Consider the following 25,384-nt stretch of genomic DNA (forward strand, 5'->3'; position numbering starts at 1 on the left):
GTAAGCAGTTTGGTAAATGCTAGGGGTGAGAGCATGTCTGTAGCTTGTATTATAGTTGATCTTCCATGCATAAAGAATATGAAATCCTGTTGGCAGAGAATTGGATCAAGGAAAATTGTGAATGTAGTTCGTATTTGGCCCTCATGAAAATACTCTTTTTCACAAGGTGCCATATTGAGCTACTCCATGAAGAACCCAATGTAAAGTAATCTTATTGACATCCATATTGGATCTTTCTCTGGTGCAGATGAATATAGCTGCATGTGCTGTGCTAATAAACATTTATCAGTTCAGTTCAGTTGAGGATATGACTTTATTGAGGAAAAATTGATGAAATCATTTATAGATTTTTTGTATAACACTGAAGGTCATACTGTTGATTTAAATAAGCTCTTTATGAACTACACCATTTCACAATAATGGCTTTTAACAGTTTGTGGACTGGTCAGTTGAATAAGTAAAAGGCACAGTAATTCCTTTTTACAGTTACATTACAGTTTTAATGAGAAGCATTGATTTTTCTCTTAATACTAATGTGTTTAATGACCTTTCTAATGACATCTGTCACTACTGTTTCTTCTCAAATTCTACTGGCATTTTCTTTCAGTGAAGCAAATGATTTTAATTGCTTGTTGTGTTGTAAGAATGAGAATTAGTATTCTTTTAAAGTAGCATGAAGGCTTGTAGAAGTCATATTCTGTTAAAAAATAATTAGAGACTGTCTGATTTTTGATCTTCAGAAAAATTTTAGAAACTCTCCATTCCTTTGTCTTTAGAAAATTGTTCCTTGAGTGCTACATGTGAAATTGGTTTTTCATTGTCAGTTTTTGCTTCTTGATATGAAGTTGAGTTTGCGGAATTTGACATGGAAGAGTATTTCAAGGTAGTTTCTGACAATGTCTCTCTCAAGAGTTTTGTTTTCCTTCAGCTTTTAATGGTACTATCTGAAGAAAGGACATATGAATTAACTAAACCAGTAACGTACCATGAAACACTAAAACTATCTATATATAGTTCAAAAAGGTATACTTTTTCTCTCTATGGTGACTTTTCTTTCAATTGAAGACAGAGCTGGTCTTGAAAAAGTCTTTTTGTTTTCTACTGCTTGTCTTCTATTGTTTTAATACTCTAAAGCTTGGCTATTAAATACCAGTCTAACTTTAATTAAGAGTGATTGTCAGCAAGCAGCAAAGCTTTTGGCTAGCTTTTCATTGCTAATACAATCAAGGTTATGGATGAGAGTCAACGAAAGTGGCTCCAACACTCCTAAATGGTTTGCTCTCTCTTGCAAATACTTAGTTTTGTTTTCTATTGACAAATGACAAGTGATTACAAGTGAAAAGCAGGATGTGAATATTTTCATAAGCTGCTCAGTCTTGATCATTTAACAAAGATTATACATTATCCTTTTGGTCTGCATTCCAGCTAGCATTGCTTAGTTGATCTGGTCTAATTCAGGTGCAAAAATGAAGTACTCACCCACTTCAGGGTACTCCAAGCAGGCATGCTCTGATGTCATGCTCAGAGCTGCCACCCTAAAAGATGGGACTTTGGGGTTACCATAACAACATCAGCCAGTCGTTGGCTGACACTACAACATTATTGCAGGAGCTTTGAGGGAGTATTAACCAACATGCAGTCACCACACATTTTGCCTGCTTTGCTGGTTAAGAATGTCTATGCTGTGTAGAGAAGCTTCATCTACAGCATGATTTCTGTACATCGATATGATTGAAATGGCCACATTTTTCTGAAGCTCTTTGGCATATCTGTATAATATTTTGAAATAGCACGTTAGAGTATATGTGGCAAAACCCAAGATGCATTTCTGTAAAGTTACTCATATTTACTTATTTTCTACATTAAAAATGACTGAGGATAAACATTCAGAATAGCTGAGAAGATAGTGAGGCATGTAGAAAAAGTTTCCTGAGTAGTCCTTTGCAGATAGCATGAAGAGGTCAGAATCAGGTTTTCTCTACTTATTTTATAGCACATTTTGTAAAAATCCAAACCGAGAGCTGGAAATGCTTGTTGTGCACATGCAGTGTGAATGAAAACAGGATATTTAATTAATTAGACCAGAGATTGTGTTTCATATAATAAAATAAGCCAGCTTGCTTTAAACAGGTTTCACAGACCACCTAAAATAGAGGAAGCAAGCTTGCCAATAGCAGGAGCTAATGCTTCAGTACCTTTCATTTTGTACTCTGAAAAGAAAACCTCTTCTTAAGCTCATTCATTTTCCGGAGGGAATGTCGAATGCCGTGGCATATTGTCAGAGCTGCTTTATTGTCACCATTTACAAAGGTCACCTGAATTAATTGACTTCTTACCATACGTATTGTTAAGCTACCCATTTCCTGACATTTTTGGAAAGGTGACAGTCTTAAAGCCAGTGGCTATCTGTTGATGGTTCTTTCACAGTTTGTTTCTCAGAACACAGTAGCTCTAAAATTACAAGCAAATAATTACATTGGTGCAAAGGAACAAAATCTTTATGATGTTCTCCAGAGTTCACAGGAGTGAGGGGGCTGAAGGGAGAAAAAGGGGTAGGAGAAATAATCAAAATACTGAGATGTTTTTAATACAGATGTAGTACTCTAAAAAGCAAACAAAAGCATACGGAAGATGCAGATTGCATTTTTTTCACTTTGAAGCATGCATTAGAGGGCTAACCTGTCTTTTTCATGGTTTACAGTAAAATCTATCTCGGTCTTTCACTGATGCATGAATCACAGATCCATGCTGATGCACTTTACCAAATGTGTTTTCATCTAAAGGATACTGAGGTACTCTGGTACTGCATGGAAGAAATGACATACACATGCATAAGAACAAGCACATTAGACAACTGTAGTGCTAGCCTGGAATTTTAAGTTGATTAAATTGGTTAAATAGAAAATCACTGATATTTTTCTAGCCCCCTGCATTTGCTGCCTTCTCCTTCCCCCTGTGTTGGGTTTTCTTTCTCATCAGCAGTGCTGGGCAAAAACTCCAGCTAGACATGTGAAAACAAAGACATGGAAAGCAAAGGCAAACAGTTCTGAGCCTTGCTATACTAAAACAGGCAAAGCTTTTATAGTGATGGATTTAAACACTCTCCTTCCATGTAAATAGAGACACCCTGCTGAGATCCTGTTAATTACCAAAGAAGATTAGAACTCCTCTGCTTAATGTGATCCTTTTTACCTAACATCAGTTCCAGCTGCATCAGTAATCAGACATTCACAGTGTCCCTTCTGACTGGAAAGGGGATGTTTTTAAGCGAAGTCATTTGCCACAATCCTTAAGATGTAGCCTGGCAGAAATTCAATAACTGTTTGTGATATGCTCATTCAGCCTCATTGCTCAGTGGTTTTTAGGTCTTGACATAAACAGCATTTCCCTTAATCCTAGCACTGGAGAGAAGAAAGGAGGCTGTCCTGTATTTTGTTTTATTGGTTTCAAAACACAGAGCAAGCGTTTAATTTAATATTGCCTCTGAAACATCAGTGGAAACATTCTTCTTTTATATGTTTTTTTATCCTTTGATGTTCTTTCAAGCTAACAAATGCACAGATCTAATAGTATTGCAAGCATGTTTAGATTATCTCTGGCATAAAGAGCATATTGCGCTTGCATTTCTGTTCAGGAAGTAATATGTGAAAATATACTAATAAAATAACTTTACAAAAAGAGGAAAGGGGAAAGAGTCTAGAACTTAGATAAAAGTCAGGATAAAATTGAAAATAAAGAGGAACTTACCCTATAATAAGAGTTGTTTCAGAGCTGGAGGAGTTCTTGCATCTCAGTAATTTTGAATCCTTAGTTCAGGTAGCGACATACTTGTATTAAAGCCGGAGTCTGTATAGACGAGCACACATGTACGTGTGGGTGTGAGTCGGTGTGCATGCGTGTGTCTAACAGTCTATAATACAGAGATGTATCTATTGATATCCTACAACATGAGAGACTCTCCGTGCTGCCAGCTGAGATCCCTTGCGTTTGCCAGGCGCTGTTGCTGCCTGGCTGGCTGAGGCTCGCAATCCAGCGGAGAGAGGAAGGCGGGGGAGAGAGCAGCTCGCTAGCTGCTCTTATTTCTCCTTGTTTCCATGGTGGTTAGCGGTGCATGGCTGAGGCGCTGGGCTGTCACACTGACACGGTGCTGCTGCTGGGCGGTCATTAATAGCGGAGCCGCGGGCTCCCCGGAGAGAGCGGTGCTGGCGCGCCCAGATGCGCGCAGTGCGCGGCTGCGTGGCCGTGGGAAGATGTCTGGTACGTGACACCGCTGCTGCTCGGGGACGGGAGCACCACACCAGCCCGTGAACGCGCCCAGAGAGCTCTTCCGATCTCCGGCAGCTACGGGGCATGCTTTCTGTCTCTACACGACAGACTGGGAGGTCCACGTTTTCTACCCCCACCCCCTTTTTTTATTTAATTTTTTTTTTTCCTTTAAGGGCTGTTATCTGTACTCAGAAGAACTTATTAGAGATCAGTGAAGTTCTGCAAAGGCTGCTGTAGTTCAGAGGATACTGTATGATGAAACCATTCAGGAAAAATGTGCTGTGCCTTGCCCCCAGTTTTGGTGCCTTTTTTTTTTTTTAAGCTTAAGATAGGAAAAGATTTAACATATTCTTCCTCTTCCAAATTTTTAATATTACATTTTACTACCTGGGCTTATCAGTAGAAAGTAAGAGCAGTAATACATCCTCCTGAGAAATAAAATTTCTAAATGAACTCTGAAAGGGGTTGGTTAAATAAGAAGTCAGTTTTTCTCAATCTGTCTCTGCTTGAGTCTGTCTTTTGTGGCCATCCAATTATATAAACAATAGGATGCCCAGATTTTTCTTTCCCTTTCTTTCTTCTTTCTCCCTTTATGCTATCCTTTTTGGTGAATGATTTATTTTTCCCCTGTTTATTCTGTGTCTATGACCAAAGGGCATACAAACTATGAAGGTTTTAAAAACTGTAGAATAATTTCTGATTATCATCACCCCTTCTCCTAAATATATAGAACAATAAATGAGATAGATGTTGTTAGAAAAAGGTTTTTTATCATATATACTGTTAATATAAAAGAAATTACTTTATAATAGGATATGATTAATAATGAAGCACAAAGAAATGGTTATCAACAGGTCAAAAAGAAGAAAATGTTGGATCTCTTGTGTGAATTCAGTCCCCCAGCCCTGAGCAAGTCAGGCCACCCTCTAGTGGACTGAAGTGAGATGCGGTTCTCATTTCACACTCATCTGCTTTGAAGAAAGGCTCACGATCTTGTCTAATAACAGTATGAATATTTTCTGAAGATTAGTAAATGGCGTGAATTAGTGTAATTTTTGCTACAGCAATAGCACCAAAATTTTACAATAAAATAGTTGCTATTTTATGAATACTGAGTTTCATCTCAATTCACTTTGGATCAGATCTTGGACTGCGTTATTTTTGTTTTTATTTAGTAAGAAAATAATTTTATTCTTCATAAAATCACCTTTTATGAAAATTGAATTAAATGAATGCCACAATTCTGAATAAATTTCAGGTTGTTACAATTGGTTAGGGCAAATTTTACAAAACTACTCCTGTTAGGCTCACTGGTACTTACACTGTGGCTATATTAGGGCAGTCTTTTCCTTCTGCCTCAAATTTTTGATTACTGCACTTAAGCTAGCTACAGTGAACAAAGAGTTAAATTTTTTCAAAGATGTGTGCTGTTCGTTTTTCACTCATCCAACTGAGTGGGACTGTTTCATAGATGAAATAATAGCATTTTTGTGACTGATTAGCTGCAAATAAGTGAGATACTCTAGGCCAAGTTGTCTTTTTATTTTCTCTCATTCTTTTTTATGGATATTCAAATTTTTTCTAATGTGAGTTAAAGAGTTGTAACGAAAAAGTTGGGGAAACCCATCTTTGGTTACCTTTCAGGTCTTCTTGCCTGAGGTTGGGACAGGGAAAATTAAGATCAGAAAGATGTCACATCATTTTTCCACAGCCTCAGGGCTCACTGGTGAATCCTTGTTTTTCCTTTGCCCCCACGAGGTGGCTCTAGGAGCCTCTGATGTATGTGATGTTCACCACCATGAGCTGCAAATTCAAGCCATTTTAAACTTCCAAGTCAGCCTGTAAGCTTTCCCTGCTGCACAACATAATGTCCTATGTTGGATGGGATAATGCTCAGGATGTTGTAAGTAAGCACAACCCAAAGCCAGAAGAGTAAGACCTCTTGCCACAGTAACTCCCACAAAAAAAATGGAAATCAGTCTTGATCTCAGCCCTCTCCTACCTCGCCCCCGCAAAAGATATTAACCTGTGATAGAGGGGTGGGATTGTGGGGGCAGTAAGAGACAAGAATATTTCAAAAAGTTTGGACAAAGTTGAAAATGTTCCTTTAAAGATGACTAAAAACTGCTAGATTTCATATCTCATCCAGTGGAGAAACAGATGATCTGGAGAAAGGTAAATAGATAGGGACTAGCATTGCCCTATGTGAAATATTTCCTGGGTTTTGCCCCTGGCCTCCTCATGAACTTGCTGTCATTCATTCAAAATTTGGCTTTCTAATTAACATGAGAATCATGCAAAAACATATTCAGTGATTTGACATGTGAAATTAAGATTAGAGAAGTGCTTCATTTTGGTTGATTGGTATGGACTGTGTAATTAGAGGGCTAGATAATTAAATCAACTAAAGTATACTTGCATAAAGAAAGTGAGTTCTTATGATAGACTATATATGCAATTAAAGTACTTCCTTGATAGGCATATATTTACATATTAGTTAAAATGTTATTAAATCGTACTAAAATTCTGTTTGGAAAAAAAAGTGAAGTAATTGAATTTTATTATTTAGGTAATGCTAAAGAATATTTTTTTAAAACTATCTGCAGGAGAAAAGTATCTTTTATAACCAAAACAATTATCTTTATTAAAGTTCATTAAGTGATTTTTCTGCTGATTTCACTGTGATGCTTGATGGTTTTAAAATAGCAATGTAATCAATTTTATGAAAATCATATATATAGCTTAGTACGTTACAGGGTAGAAAAAAATTCTCTCAGACTGATAAAGAGACAATGAAATTAATGTAGACTAACTCCAGCAATTTATTTAGCATACATTTTATCTGATTACTGAGTTCACGTTAAATAAACTAAGTAATTATTTGTTTTTAATGGACAATAAACACAATCCATAAAGCCCTTAGTTATTTAAATACAATGATTCTGTGTCTGCATTTTTCTCAAAATTGGAAAATGATTTCAAAACTTTTTCCCCTTTTTCATTATGTAGAAAGGCAGAGCATCCTTGGGCTTTCATATCCTTTTTTTCTGGTTCAGGATTACCCATGACCATTTCTAGTGTTTTCAGTCTGTGAGAACACAGCTCTGTTTAGAATGCAGCAAGTGTAGTTAAAAACTGTCATAAATACTATGCAGTTACAGTAAAAATACCACAACTATTTGATTTAAATTCTGAGATGACACGCTTTATATCAGAAATTGGAAATTATTTTTTTAAGTGTGTATTCATACAGATTATGGCCATGTGTAAAAGAGACACTTTTGGAATAGCTTTATCGCTTATGACTACATATGCTCCTATCCTGGTTTCTGAGGCACCATGACTACAAGGAAGAGGCTCAGTTGTGGCTTTTATCACTTTCTTCTTGTAGCCCATTGAGTAAAAAAGAGGTGAGCTGGTGGGGTTTTGTTTGACAGATTAATTCTCACAAGTTCTGCAAAGCATGCCTTTTTATAACTTCCATGTGGGTTGTGGAGTATTTTTTTCTGAGTGAAGGTCAGTTTCAAAGAAATCTGTGTTGTCGTGTCATCAGTTAATTTATTAATCGACTTACAAATTATAGCTGGTTGTCATTGTATGATTTGCCTGGAAGACCACCACTTCATGTAACCCTGTTCTGCCAGGGTTTTCAGTCCAATGTTATCAATCTGACATTGTCATGTGCATTTGACAACCTTGCATTGCCATGGCAAGACTATTGATGTTTTCCTGAAAGGGCTATGCTCCCATACGGACTAATTTTTATTAATATGTATCTCTCCAAAATGGAATCATTTTTTTCAGTGATAAACAGAAGAAACATTTCTGGCTCTTGTTCTTTGTCTTTTTTGAAGATGAAAGGCTTGTTGCCAACAATGAATTCAAATTTCTAGAGTTGCACTTCGTAATGAAAAATGCTGTATCAGATTACTTAACCTACTATGAAATTTCTTTTATCAGGTCTGAGAGTTAGTGTTGATACGATAGACCAAAAGTGGATGGAAACAAATCTGTAAAGAATTTCACATAAGGAAAAATTCACTTATGCACAAAGCCCCAGGTACTTCTTTAAATGCCATGTAGGTAGTAGATGCTATATGACTGGGCAAAATCTGGAACTGCATAGTAAAGAGCCTTATACTACAGGCAAATTCAGTCATGTGTGATGGGGTTGAATGAAAGCAGGGGTGAGGAGCTGATCTTGGTGATCAGGAAGATATTTCCTATTCCAGAAAACTTTCCTGTTCATGTAGCAACTGTTTTCTATGAAACAAGAAGTATGAGATCCCAGGCAAAAGCTATAGTCTCTTTCCTCATTATAGGTCCCAGAGCCATAGTCAGCCTTCTGCAGGAGTGGCTTGAGGTCTGAAAAATCTTAACAAGTTTTATCCCTACTGGGTCCAACACAGGGGGATATCTGAGTTCTAATTTTCATCCTTGACCCTATTCTAATAGGCAAGAATCCCTGGCATACCAGTATCTGCAGAAGGCTGGAAGTGAGTCATGCATAGCAACCACAACCTTGCAGCGTCACATGGGATTCTTAATGAAGACACAGTAGTAAAAAGCAGCTAGAGAATCTTTATATGCAGCTGGATAAGGCTGATGAAATATCTGTAAGCAATTTTCAAGCTCAGTGTATATGTTTAAAAATTGATTTCATCTCACAAAGTTTGTGTCTTGTGGTGACATCTCAGGTTTTGTAGCCTTCGTTAATTGTTTATAACTTACTGCGATCTTCTCTGTGGTGGATCTTTAGGACTGAGATACCCTTGTAGATTTCTGAAGGATCTGATTGTTTGTGATCCTCGTTTGTGGGACCCAGAATGTGCATGGAATATAGCAGTTAGTGTCGTAGCTCTTGGAGCTAATCTGTATCTCAGGCTGAGGAAGAAAATAACGGCAGTAATGATTTGAATGTAAGGCCTAAAATTTCCATCTTGCTGTCAATTTGTTGTGATTGGATGGTGATAGGTCTGGAAATTTCTCTCTTTATAGAGAAGCCATTTTCCTTTTCTTTGCTCATATCTTTTTGCCTTTCTATGGAACATTAACTGATATTTTATCTGAAACAGGTTTGTACTTTTTCTGTTGACACTGTGTGGTGTGGCGAATAGTATGTGATCAGTGAAAGGGAACCTCCTTCTCCCAGTAAAATTATTTAAAATTTAACCACCTTCCCTGATAATGCCACATTTGTGGCGATAAATGTGATATATATAGTGTGTGTTTCTCAAGGGCAGATCTTCAGACTTGAATTTCTTAACTTTTTTGATGAAACTAAACAAACTATTCTTGTTGCATTTTATTGTGGTTTAATATTAAAATGGGTGGATAACAATAGAAATTCTAAATTATCTACTTTTCATAACTATTTGCACATGAGCTGTATTGGTGATTTAGAAAACTTTAGAGTCACTAAGCTAAATATTAGAACTAAAATGTCATTTTGCTTTTAGTTACTTTTACTCTGAGACTGAGAGAGGTATCAGTTATTTTCCCATGCCATTAACAGCATGATTTGTCGTGGTGATGACAAGAAAGAGCACAATGAAGTGCAGTGTGTGCTCAGAATATGGTTACCTAATGTTAATTTGAATAAAGTACACTAAACTATGGGAGTGTAATGGGTACCTAAGTGAAGCCCTTAGAGTTTAGTTAGAAAATTTCATTTTTTTTCAACTTGCAGATCTAGAAAATTAATTAAAAGGTCACTGTAACGTAGAATATCCATACTGATTAAAACCCTAACAATGTAACTAGGAATGCAGTAAATGTCTTCCCTCTCATCTCTAGTTTCACTTCCAAAAACTGTACACATTAAATATTTTTATTTAAATGTAAAGCTATCTTTAAATCAATAAGCTGGGGTAGAAAGGATCATGTACACCATGACTTACTGGAGGAGGAGTTGTTTCAGAGGCTTTCACATAGTTTCCATTACTAAGGAAACCACTTATTTTGTCTGTGCATGTTTTGAATAGATCTCTCATTTGAAGTCTGGTGCTCAGACACAGGGTTGCATTATAGCACTGAGAAAGAGGTAAAGGAAACAAAAGAGGCATAAAACCACTGCATCTTTAAGGAATATAGTATATTGTATTACATGCTTATGAAAATGTAGCTATCTATAAGTGCTTATGAAAGTGTAGATATCTCTATCTATTTGACAGATCTGTCTATATATGTATGCATTTCGATTGTTTTGTTCCTACAAAAAGCAACGTGAAAATATTAATAAATTAGGCAGGGAAAGCAGATCTTGTTACTTCCTGTTCTTTGTATGCCTCTATTGTAAGGACAGTTGAAAAATCTGGTGCACCAGTTCGGTAGCCACAAATATGAGTCCTGATTTTCAATTCCTAAAACAAAACATGGTGTGAGATCAAAGTAGAAAGAAATCCCTATCCATGGTTTTGGATAAAAAAGGCTGCAAGGATGGCTCTGCATTCAACAGCTGATCAAACCTTTGCTTGGAAAGTGAGTCTGTTTCGGCAAAATTCTCGATGAAATGCAAGACCTGACTGCAAATACACACCAAACCATATTTATACATATATTATAGTTGGGGCAGCATATTTTCCCTACATGAATAGAACATATGTTCTGTGCTGACCAAACACTTGTATTAAGCAACAATTGAATTAATTACCCCTCTATTACCAATTATGTATGCTCAGTTGATATGCTCAATGTCAAAAATGTTGCCTTAGTATAGCCAGATGAATCTGGTTTGATATGTTTAAAGTATAAGTATTTAAATAACTTGGAACTGATTTCAAAGTGTCCTTGAAGTTCAGAATTGTTCACAAATAAGTTCAAAGTGTCAGAGAAATGTAGAAATCCAGAAGATTACCAGAGATGAGTATGGAAATTAGGTTTCTGGCTAATAAGTGTTCTTATTCATCATGTTCTACTGTATGGATTAGTTTATCATATAGTTATCATATAATCATTAGTTTATCATATAATTTTTTTGCCAAACAGGATAGCAAATTGATGACAAAGGTGAAAATTCCCATTTTCAAGGGCTACAAAGCCCTGGGCTCTGTAGGGTCATGTGACAACAAAACTCATGCTATAGAAAATAATTTCCCCTATGTTTTGTGTGTGTGTTAATGCCATATTTTGAAATTAAGAAACTTGAGACATCAGTTATTACTATCTGATATGTCTGATGAATAATTATTTGTAATGTATGTGGCATATTTAATGAGCCATTTTGGGTGACAAAAGTTTACTTTTAAAGCTAATATGCCTCAAAGGGATTTATGTGTGTGTTTGTGTGCACAATTAACAATCATCCCATCCTTGTAGATTTTTTGCAGTAACTCCTTAACTGTTAAAAGCATGGGAAAATGACAGCTTGTAAAGCTGACAAGTCCTTGTCTTGACTTAGTTGAATACTTTTGGGTGAAGCAAAATAAATTAGATTACAAAGAGATATCGGGACTCATTTGCCTTGGCTAAGGAATATCAATTTTTAATATTTCAGAATATTTGTGTTATTTCAATACTGTAGAAGCTATGTTTACTTTCTACTATTGAATTGTAAGAATTTTCAACACATCTCAAGGAACACTAAAAGCATTGCTATTCATTATCCTTTAGTATATGTCTGCAGCAAGAAATAAAATCTTCAGTGTTTGGTTATACTGATCATTTCCTTTATGGTGTAACTGGTGTGTTTCCAAGGGAGTGCATTCAGCCTCTAACTCTCATCAGTATTATCATAAAAGAGATGAAATAAAGAATTTTTAAAATAAAATAACAGGGATAGGTACTTTCAGAGAAAGTTAACATCTGCTTTCTTACAAGAATTACCTGGTGTGGACCAGGACCATTTGATACTGAGAAATAATTAAGAGTTAATAATTTAATTGGAAATTCGATTTACCACGGAGGAGGAGCTAAAATTTTGTAGACATTTAACTATTTGATAATTTTGTAAAAGTATAAAATGCAGTAGATCATATAACTTATTGTTTAATGCCAAGAATATCTTTTGATGACATCGCTGTGATGAGGAGGCAAAGGACAGGCTGAATGGGAGAAGGAGGGTGGTTTTCCCACAGTAAGCAGCTCAGAAGGACATAGGAGTATAATTCAGAAAGACTGCTTGGACTTTAATAATAGAAATGGGATTATACTCTAAGTAGTTGATGATGGAAGGTCAATTGGAACCAATAAAATGGAATTCTGCTTAAAATTGTGAGCTTATTAGAAATAACTGAGAGGGTGAACATATCTCTGTATTACTGGTTGACCAAGAGGTAAGAGCTCACAGCTCTGAGCACAGCTGTGAAAAAAGGAAATATGTCTGAGGATGCACCAGGATTGTTGTTCAGAGTTGTTCCAGGAGCAGTAACTGGCCACTTCACTTAGAATAATTAATTCAGTTATGATTTTTTTGTGCTTGAAAATCATATGAACTCAATGTGGAACACATGCAATTAAATACTATTCAGGTGACAGCAGAGCCCACATTACAGAGGGGTTTATAAAACCTTGTCTTGTGTAGTGTAGGAGAGTCAGGGGAAAATAAGATTCCTGCTGATAAATACATCCTGCTGGTACATAATGAGAAAAAGGTAGCAAAAGAACAAAATTTGTGTGTGACTGTGATTAAATTTAAGTCTGTTTTTTTTTTTTTTTCCCTGTGAGTCATCACATCCTGGGATAAATTTCCAGTGGAAATAGTTTGGGTAGAAAATCAAAACAAGAGCAATCCAAATCAACCACGACTCAGGTGAAATAAATCACTAGCAAAAAAAAAAAAAACCTCTTCAGAGATACTGATTGTCATAGTTATAAAAGAGGTGTGTTTACAAATAGCTGACTTCATGCCTACAGAAGAAGCAGCTAAATTTAACATTTTCAGAAGATCATTCCAGTCCTTTTTTTGCTTATCAAATATTAAGCCTACTTATCAGATTTCTATATAAATCCAATCCTTACCTGTGAGTTCTAAAATCCATTAAACTCTTTTTGATAATTTTGATTTTTGTGACAATGGGAATTTCTGACTCCTCAACTGGTGGGAATACTCATTTTTCGATGTTAAAACAGCTTTTCTCAGTATTTACTCAGGTAAGTATAAATAAAGCAAATGTGAAATTAGTATTTTACATTTACTTGCAATTATATAGTAGTGGGTTACCTGTCTCTGCATGAAAACAGTTCAGTGGCACTACAGAAAGTTCAGAAGAAAAAAGGAAACTAATATCCATATTTGAGTCTTTTATTTCCACTTTTCTAGATAGTTCTGGAAACAATTATCCTTTTGATAATACTCTCTAAACAAATTGTCAGGCTTTTAGTTATCCAAATTATCCAAAATTTTGTTCCAATCTGCCGCTTTGATTACTAAATAGAAGCGTCACTCAGCTGGTCAAGGTCTCTCGTAAGTTTCTTCCTCCAAGTTTGTTCATTTGGGTCTTTTATTGTGACAGATAATCTTAGTTCAGCTACAAAGAAGTAGCAAAAACTGTTAAATGCACAAAAAAAATCGTGTAAGGCTGACTATTTTGTATGCAAAGTCCTATAGCCCCAAAATTGTCTAACTTTTTTTAGTGTGATCTTTTAGCACTCCTAATTTTGCTGACATCTACTTTTTCTTTGAGTACTGTAAGAAATATCTGTAATAAATCCACTTTTTAGATACAGCTGTATTTCTTCCTTGGGCCTTAGGTTGAATTTTTCTTTAGCTAATAGGCCATTCATATGTTCAGCCATCTCCTGAAGTGGCTTTAATAGGCAGGTGCATTAACTCATTTCATATTTTTCTACAGAGAGAAATTCATCAAGGTAACAAACTTGATGATGGAAGAGCGTATTCCTCTCATTACTGCTAATTCGAATGTTATGCCAAATAGGCTTTCAGGAACCAGAACACAGATAGTTATGGCCTTAATGAAATAGTAATAACATTCAAACTGGAAACCCAAGGAGTTAAAATGCATGGGTTGAAGAGGGAGAAATCAAACTGCTGATACATATTTCCTAACTGTACTCACAGGACACATAGTTCTGTCGTGGCTTCTGTTATGTCACATGGAGAATATTGTACTAAACATAAAGGTGACTCAATATTGCTATTTAAAAATGTGCCTCAGGAGTAACCTAAATGGGGAATAATTTTGTACATCAGGCAGGAGCACTAACTTTTGACCAGGATAGGAAATCTAGTAATTCCATTAATTTCACTAAGCTCTCCTGAGACTGTCCTGGTTCTGGGTATGAGTGCAACTACTTTTGGAGAGAAGCCAAACTTCATTGCTGCCTACACTGCATTTAAAAGCCTTTAATTGAATATTCCTAAGTGAGCTAATTATAAACTACCTTAGGCTTTGAATCACACTTTCCACAGATTCATCTTTCCTGTGCCCATTTTTTTCCTCCTCTTTGTGATTGTGCAAAGAATATGCAATTGCTTTCTCACGCCCTGCCCCTAATTTTTAGAAAAAGCAGTTCACCCTTCTTTTCTCTGAAGTCTTCCCTACTGACACTTTTGGTCTTTGTCTTTGCTAGCTTCTGTCCAGAGGGATGCAGATTTCAATCCTCTGCTTCCTCTTTCAAGGTGTCTTATGCATCACACACTTTCAAGGTGTCAGAGGCACACCTGTGTGTAATCTATTCCTTCCTTTGGCTGTGGCAGAAAGATTCCTGTAAGCTTGGCTTAAACACTGGTCTGAGGTGGTCTGGCTTAGTAGGGCTCAACACATGGCCAGTCTGACCCTAGGACATTGCTGTCAGCCTAAGACCCGCTTAATAGTCTCTGTTTCTGTGGATTTCCCTTTGAAAGAAAGTATGTGCATGGGACAGGCATGAGAAGCACTTATGGATAGGTGCTGCCTAAGCAATAGCTGCCCCTCACTCTCCTGGAGTCAGCTGCTACACCCCCATCTCTTCAGTTTCAATCATGGAAAGGTAAAAGCATGGATGCAGTCCATTCTTCTTTTTGGTGGAAAATAGTTGAAGCAAGGTATGTAAATTTTTCACGGGTGAATGTTTTGGAAGCTTGTAAGGCAAATAATTGAAATGTTTGTGTTCTGGTTTAGATGAGGAGAACTTTTACTTGGCAAATTTACCAGCAAAATTTTTACTGTACCATATATATAGTATACCATATACCATATATATATCGTGGCTTTTTCTTTGCCCATAATAAGCAAAACTGTACTCCAAGGGTTCTAGGGTGCTGATGGTACCAAATATTCATTGCCATTCTAGAGAAGCCTTGACTAAGTCTCTGCCTTGACTAAATTTTTGTTCCACAGAGCTTGGAGGCCTATTTTCATAATTTACTAAAAACTATTTTAATATTTATTTAAAACTGGTCTGACATCTTCAGTATATTTATGATCATCACCTATTTCTGTGCTTTAAATAAATGTTCTGCAGCTTGCTTTTTTAAAAAAGTGGATCTAAAGTTTATCATCTTGACTAAGGAGGAATATGAATTATTATCTCTAGTTTTTATGGTTCTTCTGTGTCAACCTTAGTGGCAAAGGATTTTAAAAGCTAATCAAACAACAACAATATTTTTTCCCCCCTCTTCATATGCAGGAAAGTTAAGATAGGCCAATTAAGTGAGTTCAGTGCCAAAAATGGGCAGGGTCTGGAATTAAAACCAAGTGTCCCAACACATAAGCTGTCTCTTGCACAGGTTTGTAACTGAGAATTACTAGCTTTGCCTGCATTAGTTTGGGCATAAATGTGTCACAGCCTTTAAATAGTATGATTCATCAACCCTTTCAGAAGAGCTCTAGTGTTCCAGAGCTCTACAATACATGGAAAATATTTTTGTTCTGAGAACCATATTTCTATTATTTTACCTGTGTGTAATTCCTGTAAATATTAAAATTTTCATAGCCTTTTAAAAGTGTTTAAAGAAGGAGAGAAACTGCTTTTAAACAATGAAATACTATAGATCTTTTTTTTTTTTTTGAAAACATTCAATAGGCTCCATAAACACATACCTTTAATACTATGTAATTCTGTATTTCAGTAGTTCAGTGCGATAATGCACTGGCTCTCTGAAGAGCTTGTGGAAATGAAACATTTAGCATCAGCATCATGGAGTTTAACAGGAGTTAATTTGCAGTTATTTGTTGATAACATCTCAAGGAATCATAGAATCATTCTCACTTTCATTGACAAATCATTCCCAAACATACTTGTAGGGAATGCGACAGACATTGTAGTAAAATGTTTTACATGATTGGGTTCAGAACTAAAATTGTAGAAAGAAAAATTTACTACTGGTTTACTTGAAGCCATGAAAAATCTGAAATGCAGGCTTTCAGGATACCAATTACTGCATATGCTGTGGTCACTTTTCCAAGGCCTATTGTAAAATCAATTTATATTGCTTGGAAACCAAATTACCCATAAGCTTAAAAAAAAAAAAGTGAGGTACATATAAAACTGGAGGGCATATATAAGTAGAAAGCCAGGCAAACTTTTGGTTTTGTTGAAGAGAAGTTGTGAATTACTGATTTTAAGTGTGATCAGAAATTCACCTGTAAGTTTAAGAAGTATTTATACAAAGAAATATTTTATACAAAGAGGAATAGAAGAAATTAGCTATTTTGAGATCTACAACTCGTTAACACTTAATTTTCTGCATATCATGAATGGAATTTACTGTAATCCTGTTTCTTTCCTGCTATTTTTTGTATGTGTGCATCCCTGTGTGTGTGTGATATGAATTTCTACTGAACTTTGTTTTAGATAACATAAGTGTATCTGCAGATGACATGATCCCAGTACTTAGCTAGAGTGTTAAATCAGCAAAACAACTGAAAATTATATTTTAAACTGCAGTGGAAGAACAGCAACATTTTGATCAGTAAAACTGCCCTTGATTGCTATTTGTACAATTACCTGCAACAGCAATAGTAGGGTGCGTGCCATTAAAATAGAAATAAAAATATATGTTTTCATAAGGATATAAGGTGGCTCAGGAAGAGATAAATTTGTTAAGTCTTAATCCTGGAATCCATTTCCCACATTCACAGCAGTACTTTACATGTAAAAGGAGACTTGATTAGGAGCACAATAAATTTATCTGCTGGGTACTGTTACCTTGTTATGCCTAGAAGTTGTGTCCTTTACCTTCCCCTTTATTACTGTTTCATTTGTTTGTTTCCTATGTTAGTATTTGGCAGTACTGCCTGTTGTTTTCATTTATTCCAAACAAAGAAAATTGACATCCAGAGTAAGAATATGTTCTGGTACCTCTAATACTTCTTTTGAAAACAGAAGTTAATTGTAACTGCTCCTTGTGTGTTTATCAGTTTGAAGTAGTGCTGAGTTTGAGTGAGTTTGCAAGTTGTACAAATTTTGGCCTTCAAGAAAACACCACTTAGTCTTTTTAATAACTTTTCTGTATTGCCAAAAGGTTAATTGTGTCAGAACCTGTTTTCCGTTCTCAAGTCATGTAATAACGGTGGGACAGTTTCTCAGCTGCCACCTTGGAGATGGAGCTGGTTTCACAAGTCTCACTCTACTGCCTTCTGTCCTCATTAAACTTTCATGATTTTTTAAAGCAGAAGTTTTTCTTTATACGAGTAACTAATTAAGTCATAAATATTTGGACAAGAGATTTATTGAATGATATATTTCTATATGAGCAAGTATGCCTACACTCTAATGCGACAAGATGGTCAACGCCTATTTCAGTGCTGCAGAGTGATGCTGCAGTATATTTCTTCTCTTCTGCTGAAGGAAAGAAATATTTTTTCCCTGAACTTTCCTAATTGACCCACTGGGCAATCACAATTACCATAAGCTCATATTGTGGAGTCTGGCTGAGTGAATAATTTAGATCTTCCCAACTCCTAAATACCTTTTGGACAATTAAATTGGTATATTGTTTTTAACACTGAGTAGCAGTAACTTGGTATATGAAAAGCAACTCAAGTTTGTTGCTTAGTTGTTCATTATTGATACTACATATTCTTAGTTTGTATGACAAGCCATTGATAAAACAACTGAAAGGAGAAGAGATGGAAAAGAAAAGAGCTGCATGGTTCTGCCTCCATCTCTCTCTCCCTGCTGAGTGTTCCTGTCGGACTGCAGTCATGCCTGCAGTCACTCCCAGTGTCTCAGGCAGTCCTTGGCTCTGAGGTGGGTGCAGGTGGCAGTTCACAAAGGGACTGAGCAATGCCCAGAGCAGGAGTGCACTGCTGGAAGCAGGGAGGAGGAGCAGTAACAACACAGAAAGGAAAAAGTGATGAAAATGATCCGGTCCTTTGAGAGCAGCAAGCTCTTACCAGTCTGGTACAGAGCTGTAAAACAACCTTTGCAGATTAACTTCCTGGTTGCAGTTTTTCCAACCTTTTGGCATTGTCAGCTGCGTTCCCACCCCCTCCACAGGCTCTCCTGTCTGACCCTTTGCTTAGCTCTGTCAGGATCATGGCAACAGGTGAATGATGATCTACGTTCTCAGCATCCTGAAGCAGTGCAATGAATGATGGATCGAACAAATGCTGCAGCCAGGAGAAGATAAAGGCTAATAGCAAAGAGAAGATTATGGCAGGCAGCTGTTAGGCTGAGGGTAGTAAAGGACTACTGGGTAATGCCTCTGGAGCAGGCTGATGTGTCTGTGTGTTGAAAGAAGCACATCCTCCCTTCTGGGCTTCTTTTCGCCCTCATGTTCACTTTTAGCAGAAATTGTATGATAAACTGGATAAGAGAGCCAATATAGAGCCACATTTTTTCCACTCTTAGATTAGTTTAATTCAGATAAGTGCTACTGAAACTCATATCGAACTGTGGCCTAACTTGGAGGCAATAGGAAATATTTCTCTGAGTGCAAAATTAAGGCTGGAAAATGGGCTGATAGAAAATGAAGTGTAAGTCAGATTAAAAAGTGAGAGAAGGAAGGGTGAGTGAAACAAAAAGTGTGTAGTACAAAGTCTAATTAGGAAATAATATGATTTTTCTGTTTTAAGCTGGGAGTTATAATTGAAAATGTCAGAGGAAGAGAGAAATCTGGCTTTATAAGTCTCAGGGTGACTAAAGCCGTAAGTGTGACTTTGCAATGAAAAAAGATAAGTGTAAAGACATCAGGATGTATTACAGCATTTTGAGAAGTGGAAAGAAAATATTAAAGGCAATGTACATGGCACTGGTGGGATTTCATCTGAAATTCTGTTTGTAGTTTGGGTCACATATGATCGAAATGAATTCTGAAAGCAAGAAGTTCAAGATGGGTAGCTAGAGTTGAGGAAATAGAGATTCTTTCTTGGGTATTATTAGGAATTATGTCCCCTTGTAGAATGAAAAAATGCACTCTTTTTATTCTACTCAAAGAGAAATGCACTGGCAAAGCAAGAATGTGTTTAAGCTGTGGAACAATGTTACCAGAAGAGCAAATGTGTATTTTCTGGCAATGATGTCTTGTTTCGTAGAAATGAGGGACAATAACCATCTGGGAGTAAAATTCTGCATTGATCAGTAAGTGCTGGGTAGCTTCTTTCTCCTAGTACTGTGAAACAGCTTGATATTTTTATAATGTAGAATATATAAAATACACAATTCTAAAAAAGCGGGGAATTAGAAAATAAAGGCTCTTTCTGACTTAACAAAATTTTAATCTCCACCCACTCTATACTAGAAATGTTAGAGGATAGAGGTGAATTGGGAGGAGCTAGGAACATGCCTCTTTCATGGAGGAAAGAAATTGGATATAATTGCTAATATTTAGTGAAGCTGAGGTTTATTTCCTAAGACATAAAGGACAGATGTTCTGAGTGAAAGTTGTGTATTGCAGTAATTCCTGACGCCTTCAAAGCCCCAAAAGTCAGGCTGAGAGGATATCTCTATAATAAGAAATGCAGTTTGCTTTAAGGGCTGTAAAATAAAAAGATTCAATTTGTTCAGTAGTTCATAGCATTTATACAACTTATAACACAAACAATACCTGTCTTTAATAATTAATAACACTAAGTAATGAATTATGCTAAAAATAGATGGGAGAGCATATTCCTTTAGATATCTTCTGCTTTTTTGATTTGGTTACACCTCTATACACAAAAATAAGTATTTTCTATAGATATTTTTCCGTAAATATTATTTACAATTGGTGATAGAGATATTGGCATTTTTCTTTTAGAAGAAAGATGACATAGTACTGTTCACTAAATGGCCTCCTCCCATAGACATGTGGACTGTTACTTTCAGAGAAATTATCAGCTTAAAGAATATATATATCTGAAATACATAAACTCCTCTAAAAATTTCCTTAAAAAATAAAGATCCTTTCCATGCTTTTCTAAATTTCAAATTTTCAGCCAAAGCATACATTCTCTAATGTTTTCTTTATAATAAAAATATGCTTCTCACACTCATTTTTGTAACCATACACTCATTCCAATAAAACTCATTCTGTCTTTATCACTCCAGCTTTGCAGAGAAAAGTGTATAAAATAGGTTTATAGTCAACTTCAGATATGACTGACGATACACATGCAAATTGTATATTTCCATAGCTGATAATCACATCCTGTTTTATTTCTGTCAAATATCAAGGGAGTTGAATGCATCAGTTCTCTGAGCGCTCTCTAATCAAATAGTTTCATGCGCAAGAAAGGAATAATGCATGTTTTTATCTGGCCCTAACTCCGCAAGGCCCTTAGGCTCAATTCAAGAAGGTTTTCTAGCCAAGAGAGCCCTTTAGCACCATCCTTAAATGCTTTGCTGAAGCATGGCCAGTTAGAGCAACTTGCACACGTTTCCTGTCATGGGCAATAGCTGACTCTCACACTCATCTGCTTTCTCTGCAGCTGATGGGCTTGCTTAATTCAGTTACTGCTACAAATCTAGATGCATTTAGGAGACTTTTGCAAAGTACATCCTTTATCTCATAGCCTTTCATGCTTGAAAGGTTCTTGATTCAGGGGCCCCAGTTTTCACTCTGGACCTCATGGTTACAGAGTAATAACCATCCATTACTAGGTAGTAATTCAAAGTAAGAGTGTGTAGGTATAATGGAGCTGGGTGACCAAGGCTGTTTTAATTTTTTTCCTCTTGCTAATTTAGTGCATTTAAATTTGTAAAACTAGTATTTCAGTAAAGCTGCCTTTCTGTATTCAAAATAGATCTTGGCAGCACAGTGAAGTTAGTTTATGATGAGCATTAGTTTATGTTAAGCATTCAAAACCTTTGAGCTAATAGTTTAATTAAACATTAATGCTGGCCAATATTGAGTCTCTGGAGGTTAGACAGAGAGGTGGGTCTATTCCAGAGTGAGGTCTTGACTCTCAATTCCATAGTGAGGATAAAAAATGATATTGATTAGAATGTTTGTGTACAGTATAATAAACCCTTTGTAGGTATTTTAAGGGGTTTTTTATAAGCAAAGAAGTGAATAATATAACTCTCTGTGGACAGAGACTTGAGGTCTGGTCTTGGGAAAAGTTTAACCTGAATAATATTTTTGTAGTGTTGAGCCTTTGTTTTGTGAGTGTTGCCAGTGCTGTGCCTCCTTACTATTGATTGTTAAAGAAATTTTGGTTCATTAGATTAAAAAGGTAAAACTATGTTATGCCACAAATGCTATTAAAAGTTTGATATTAACATTTTGTTTTAATCCTGTTTTTCACTTGTGAACATTCTCTTGCTTGTTTCTCTTATAAAGAGTATTATGCTGAAATTGGTGAGAAAATGAGTGTTCACAGTGGTTATTTTTAAACTTTCGGTCTGTGGTCACAAATGTTCTATGATGTCTAAGTGGCATTTAATGGTAACTGTAGTATTTTCATTAATGTTAAGAAAGGAATAAAGGCAGTTATATGGATTTCAATACAGTGAAAGAGATATAGGCTTTATTAGAGCAAGTGGGTTCAGTCTCTTGAGAATGGCCTTGCCATACTCTTTGTCCTTTTCCTTTCTGTCCTCATCTGTTGCAACACTGTAGACATAGGTGTATTGACTGTGACTGTAGCAATAAAATAATTAAATTTTGTCATTATTTTCTAATATAAGATCTTATGATTTTACTAATTTTTCCCCTTCTAGTATTTATATTGCTCTTCAGATTGAGAAATTTTCATTCTCAGTCTCTGAAAGGCCCTTTTGGACATCAACTCATTTACTTTATTCCATAAATTCATGTGATGCTTTGAATATGATACACTTCCATAGAGTGTTCTATCAGAAAAGGTAAAGTCCCTGTGATTTGGCTCATCCTTAAGTGTTACACTGTAAATTAATTTGGCTATGTGTTTGTGTCATTATAACCCCAGAGGCCAGCTCAGCCCCACACAACTGCTTGCTCACTTGCCTTGCAGTGGGATGAGGGAGAGAATCAGATGGGTAAAGGTGAGAAAACTCATGAGGTGAGATGAAGGCAGTTTTACAGGTAAAGGGAAAACCATGCACGCAAGCGAAAAAATCAAGGGATCCCATCACCACTACTCATTGGTGGGCAGGTGTTCAGGCATCCACAGGAAAGCACAGCTCCAACATACATGACAGTGACTGGGGAAGACAAACACCATCACTCTGAATGTTCCCACCTTCCTTCTTCTCCCCCCAGCTCTACATGCTGAGCACAGCACCGCATGGTCTGGGATATCCCTGTGGTCATTTGGGGTCAGCTGTCCTGGCTGTGTCCCCTCCATGTGTACCCTCAGCCTCCTCACTGCTGGGGTGGGGTGAGAGGCAGAAAAAGCCTTGGCTCTCACCAAGAGGCAAGCTCTGCTCAGCAACATCTGGAGCATCCCCGTGTTATCAGCACTGTTTCCAGCATAAATCCAGAACACAGCTCCATACCAGCTACTGTGGAGAAAGTTAACTCTATATCAGGCAAAACCAGCAGAGTATTTGAGAAAGCAATATTCTAATAGAAGGACAAGCTCTCAGCTTGTGTCATAATAACTGCTTATTTTATTGGAAGTGAAGTTTGATTTAGCTTCAGGAATGCTGGCCTATATATCTGTGTTCATTGCTATGGGAAAGAGGTCTCAAATGAATGCTAATTTTTTTGTAGAATGTCTGTACAACCTCCCCATGTAAAATTTTATAGTGGTGTTTTCATTAGTTGTATTTCCTTTGAAAGTAAAGCTACTGAAAATTGCTTGTGACTGGGGTGACATCATGAATTAGAAAGGACATGAATTTAATCTTTTGTAGAGACAGCTGTGTCTGGTATTTTAATATGGTTTTGAAGAGAAACAAAGGAAGGCTAATTAATGTGTTTATGTAAATTCTACAGATGACAGTGTTTAGCCACAGCCAGTTCTTTACCATGGAAGCAAACGATGGTTGTCCTGTCCATGTCTGTTGCAATGATTTAGGGCCTACCCAAACATATAATTAAAAAACTGAATGCTGTGGTTGTTAAAGACAAAAGCAATTAAACAAGAGACCAATGAGAAGAAGCTTTGGACAAAATAATTTTATACTAAACAAAGAATGAGAGATTTCTATTCAGATGGTACTAAGTAATTGAATTGCAGAACACAGTGCCACATTATTTATGACCATGAAACAATAAATTTTGTTCTGTGGTAACTGAACAAAATTCTTAAGTTTGATAACGCTGATAAATACAAATGTGCCACTGAGAACATACTTTGCTTTATGGAAGAGGTGAAAAGCCTTGTCTACTTTTTCAGAGGTCTTACCATACTATTTTGATTTCATATTTGTAGCAGAGGTAGTAACAGAAGCTGAGCCAGGGGGAATAAGAACTCAGTGACCATCTGAATTATTGGTACCATGCTCAGCAGACTTAGAACATTAGTCAAAGTTCTTTATACTCATTGTGTGATGTGCCAGCTATTGTTCATGTCTTAATTAATTTTTACCTTTAAATTTTGAATCTGTAACACAGAAATAATAATTTCTTCCAGTTTGCTCTGCAAATTGGTTCTAAGATGCCTATAATTTTAAGCATTCCTAATTATATTATTGCTGGTCTAGCTTTCATAAAAATCAATGCCAAATTCTTTGTCATAAAGAGTTATACAGTGGAAGAAAAAGATGAAATCTGATGTGAAATCTAATATGAAATCTAAAATACGAAATCTAGGTAGGTTCACCTTGTACTAGAATTCAAATAGAAAAAAGGGTTTTTTTCCCACAGAAACTCAGTAAAGGCAAGCAAATGCTCAAAAAAATGGAGTTTCTCAAAGATAGTAAGAGAAATTATATTAAGGATTTCTTGAGAGAATGTTTATACCATAAAAATAAATATATAAAAGATTAAGAGAGAGGCAATAATTTTAATACACATCGTTTGGGGCAAGTATGATAAAATTCAAACCAATTAAATATTTTTAATGTTTTTCTAATGGCTAAATTTCATTGCAAAGCAGCTTGTCTTTGAAGATACCAAAGTGAGATCAGTGCCTCACCATGTGTCTTACAATAGAGGTAGAGATCACTAGGTCTTATTTTGTTCCTAGACGTACTCTCCACTTAAGAAATCTTTCTGAGAATGATCTCAACTACTTATATTTAGTTTGGAATGTCTTTCATCTCAAGGCATGAGATAATATCTGAATTTATTGCAGTTATTTGGTTTCTTTGCAAATACTTCAGACTTAATATCCTATTTTTACTTTCTTATCCTATTTTACATCCCAAAATTCTTCAAAACAGATAGAATAATTTAGTATTGTTTAAGACAAGAACCAGCTTTTCCATCTGGATGAATTAGGATTTTTTCCTTGAAAATTGAAAAGCTTTGCTATTAAACTGGTGTGGAGAACCCCTGACTTAAAGATGTTTTACTGGAGGCCAGTGAAGCTATCCACTGTATATAGTTAAAAGTGCATTTAGGCTCACTTTGTGTTGCTACAAGTAGGAGTTTTGATGTAGGGTTTTTCCTGTGACAGTGACGTGGCAGCTGCAATGCCTTACTTTTTCTGGACAGAGGGATCAGTGACATTGGGACAGCCTTGGGTGTGAAGCACTTTGGTTGCCAGTTGAAATTAGGCCAAAGAAAGAAACAAATACGAAAACTTGCAAAGAGATGAAATTTTCTTTTGCAGAGTGTTACATTTTTATGAAGTGAAAAATCAATATGTAGAGGAACATTAATTTTATTGCATGCTAAAACTTTAAAGGAGTGAGAGAGCTTGGCTTAATGCAGCCTTTGTTG

General features: G+C 36.2%; 2 protein-coding genes across 2 annotated transcripts in view; one reads left to right on the forward strand and one right to left on the reverse strand.

Annotated features, from left to right (window-relative positions):
- LRRN3 (leucine rich repeat neuronal 3) overlaps window positions 1-4,325 on the reverse strand; it is a 32,097-nt gene extending 27,772 nt beyond the window's left edge. Inside the window, exon 1 of the mRNA XM_036400426.2 lies at window positions 3,748-4,325. The gene's annotated coding sequence lies outside the window, so the exon portion shown is untranslated. The remainder of the gene's footprint in view (window positions 1-3,747) is intronic.
- IMMP2L (inner mitochondrial membrane peptidase subunit 2) overlaps window positions 1-25,384 on the forward strand; it is a 406,503-nt gene that overhangs the window by 190,956 nt on the left and 190,163 nt on the right. The window lies entirely within an intron of this gene.

Source organism: Molothrus ater, chromosome 5, assembly GCF_012460135.2.
Source record: "Molothrus ater isolate BHLD 08-10-18 breed brown headed cowbird chromosome 5, BPBGC_Mater_1.1, whole genome shotgun sequence".
Classification (NCBI taxonomy): Eukaryota; Metazoa; Chordata; class Aves; order Passeriformes; family Icteridae; genus Molothrus; species Molothrus ater.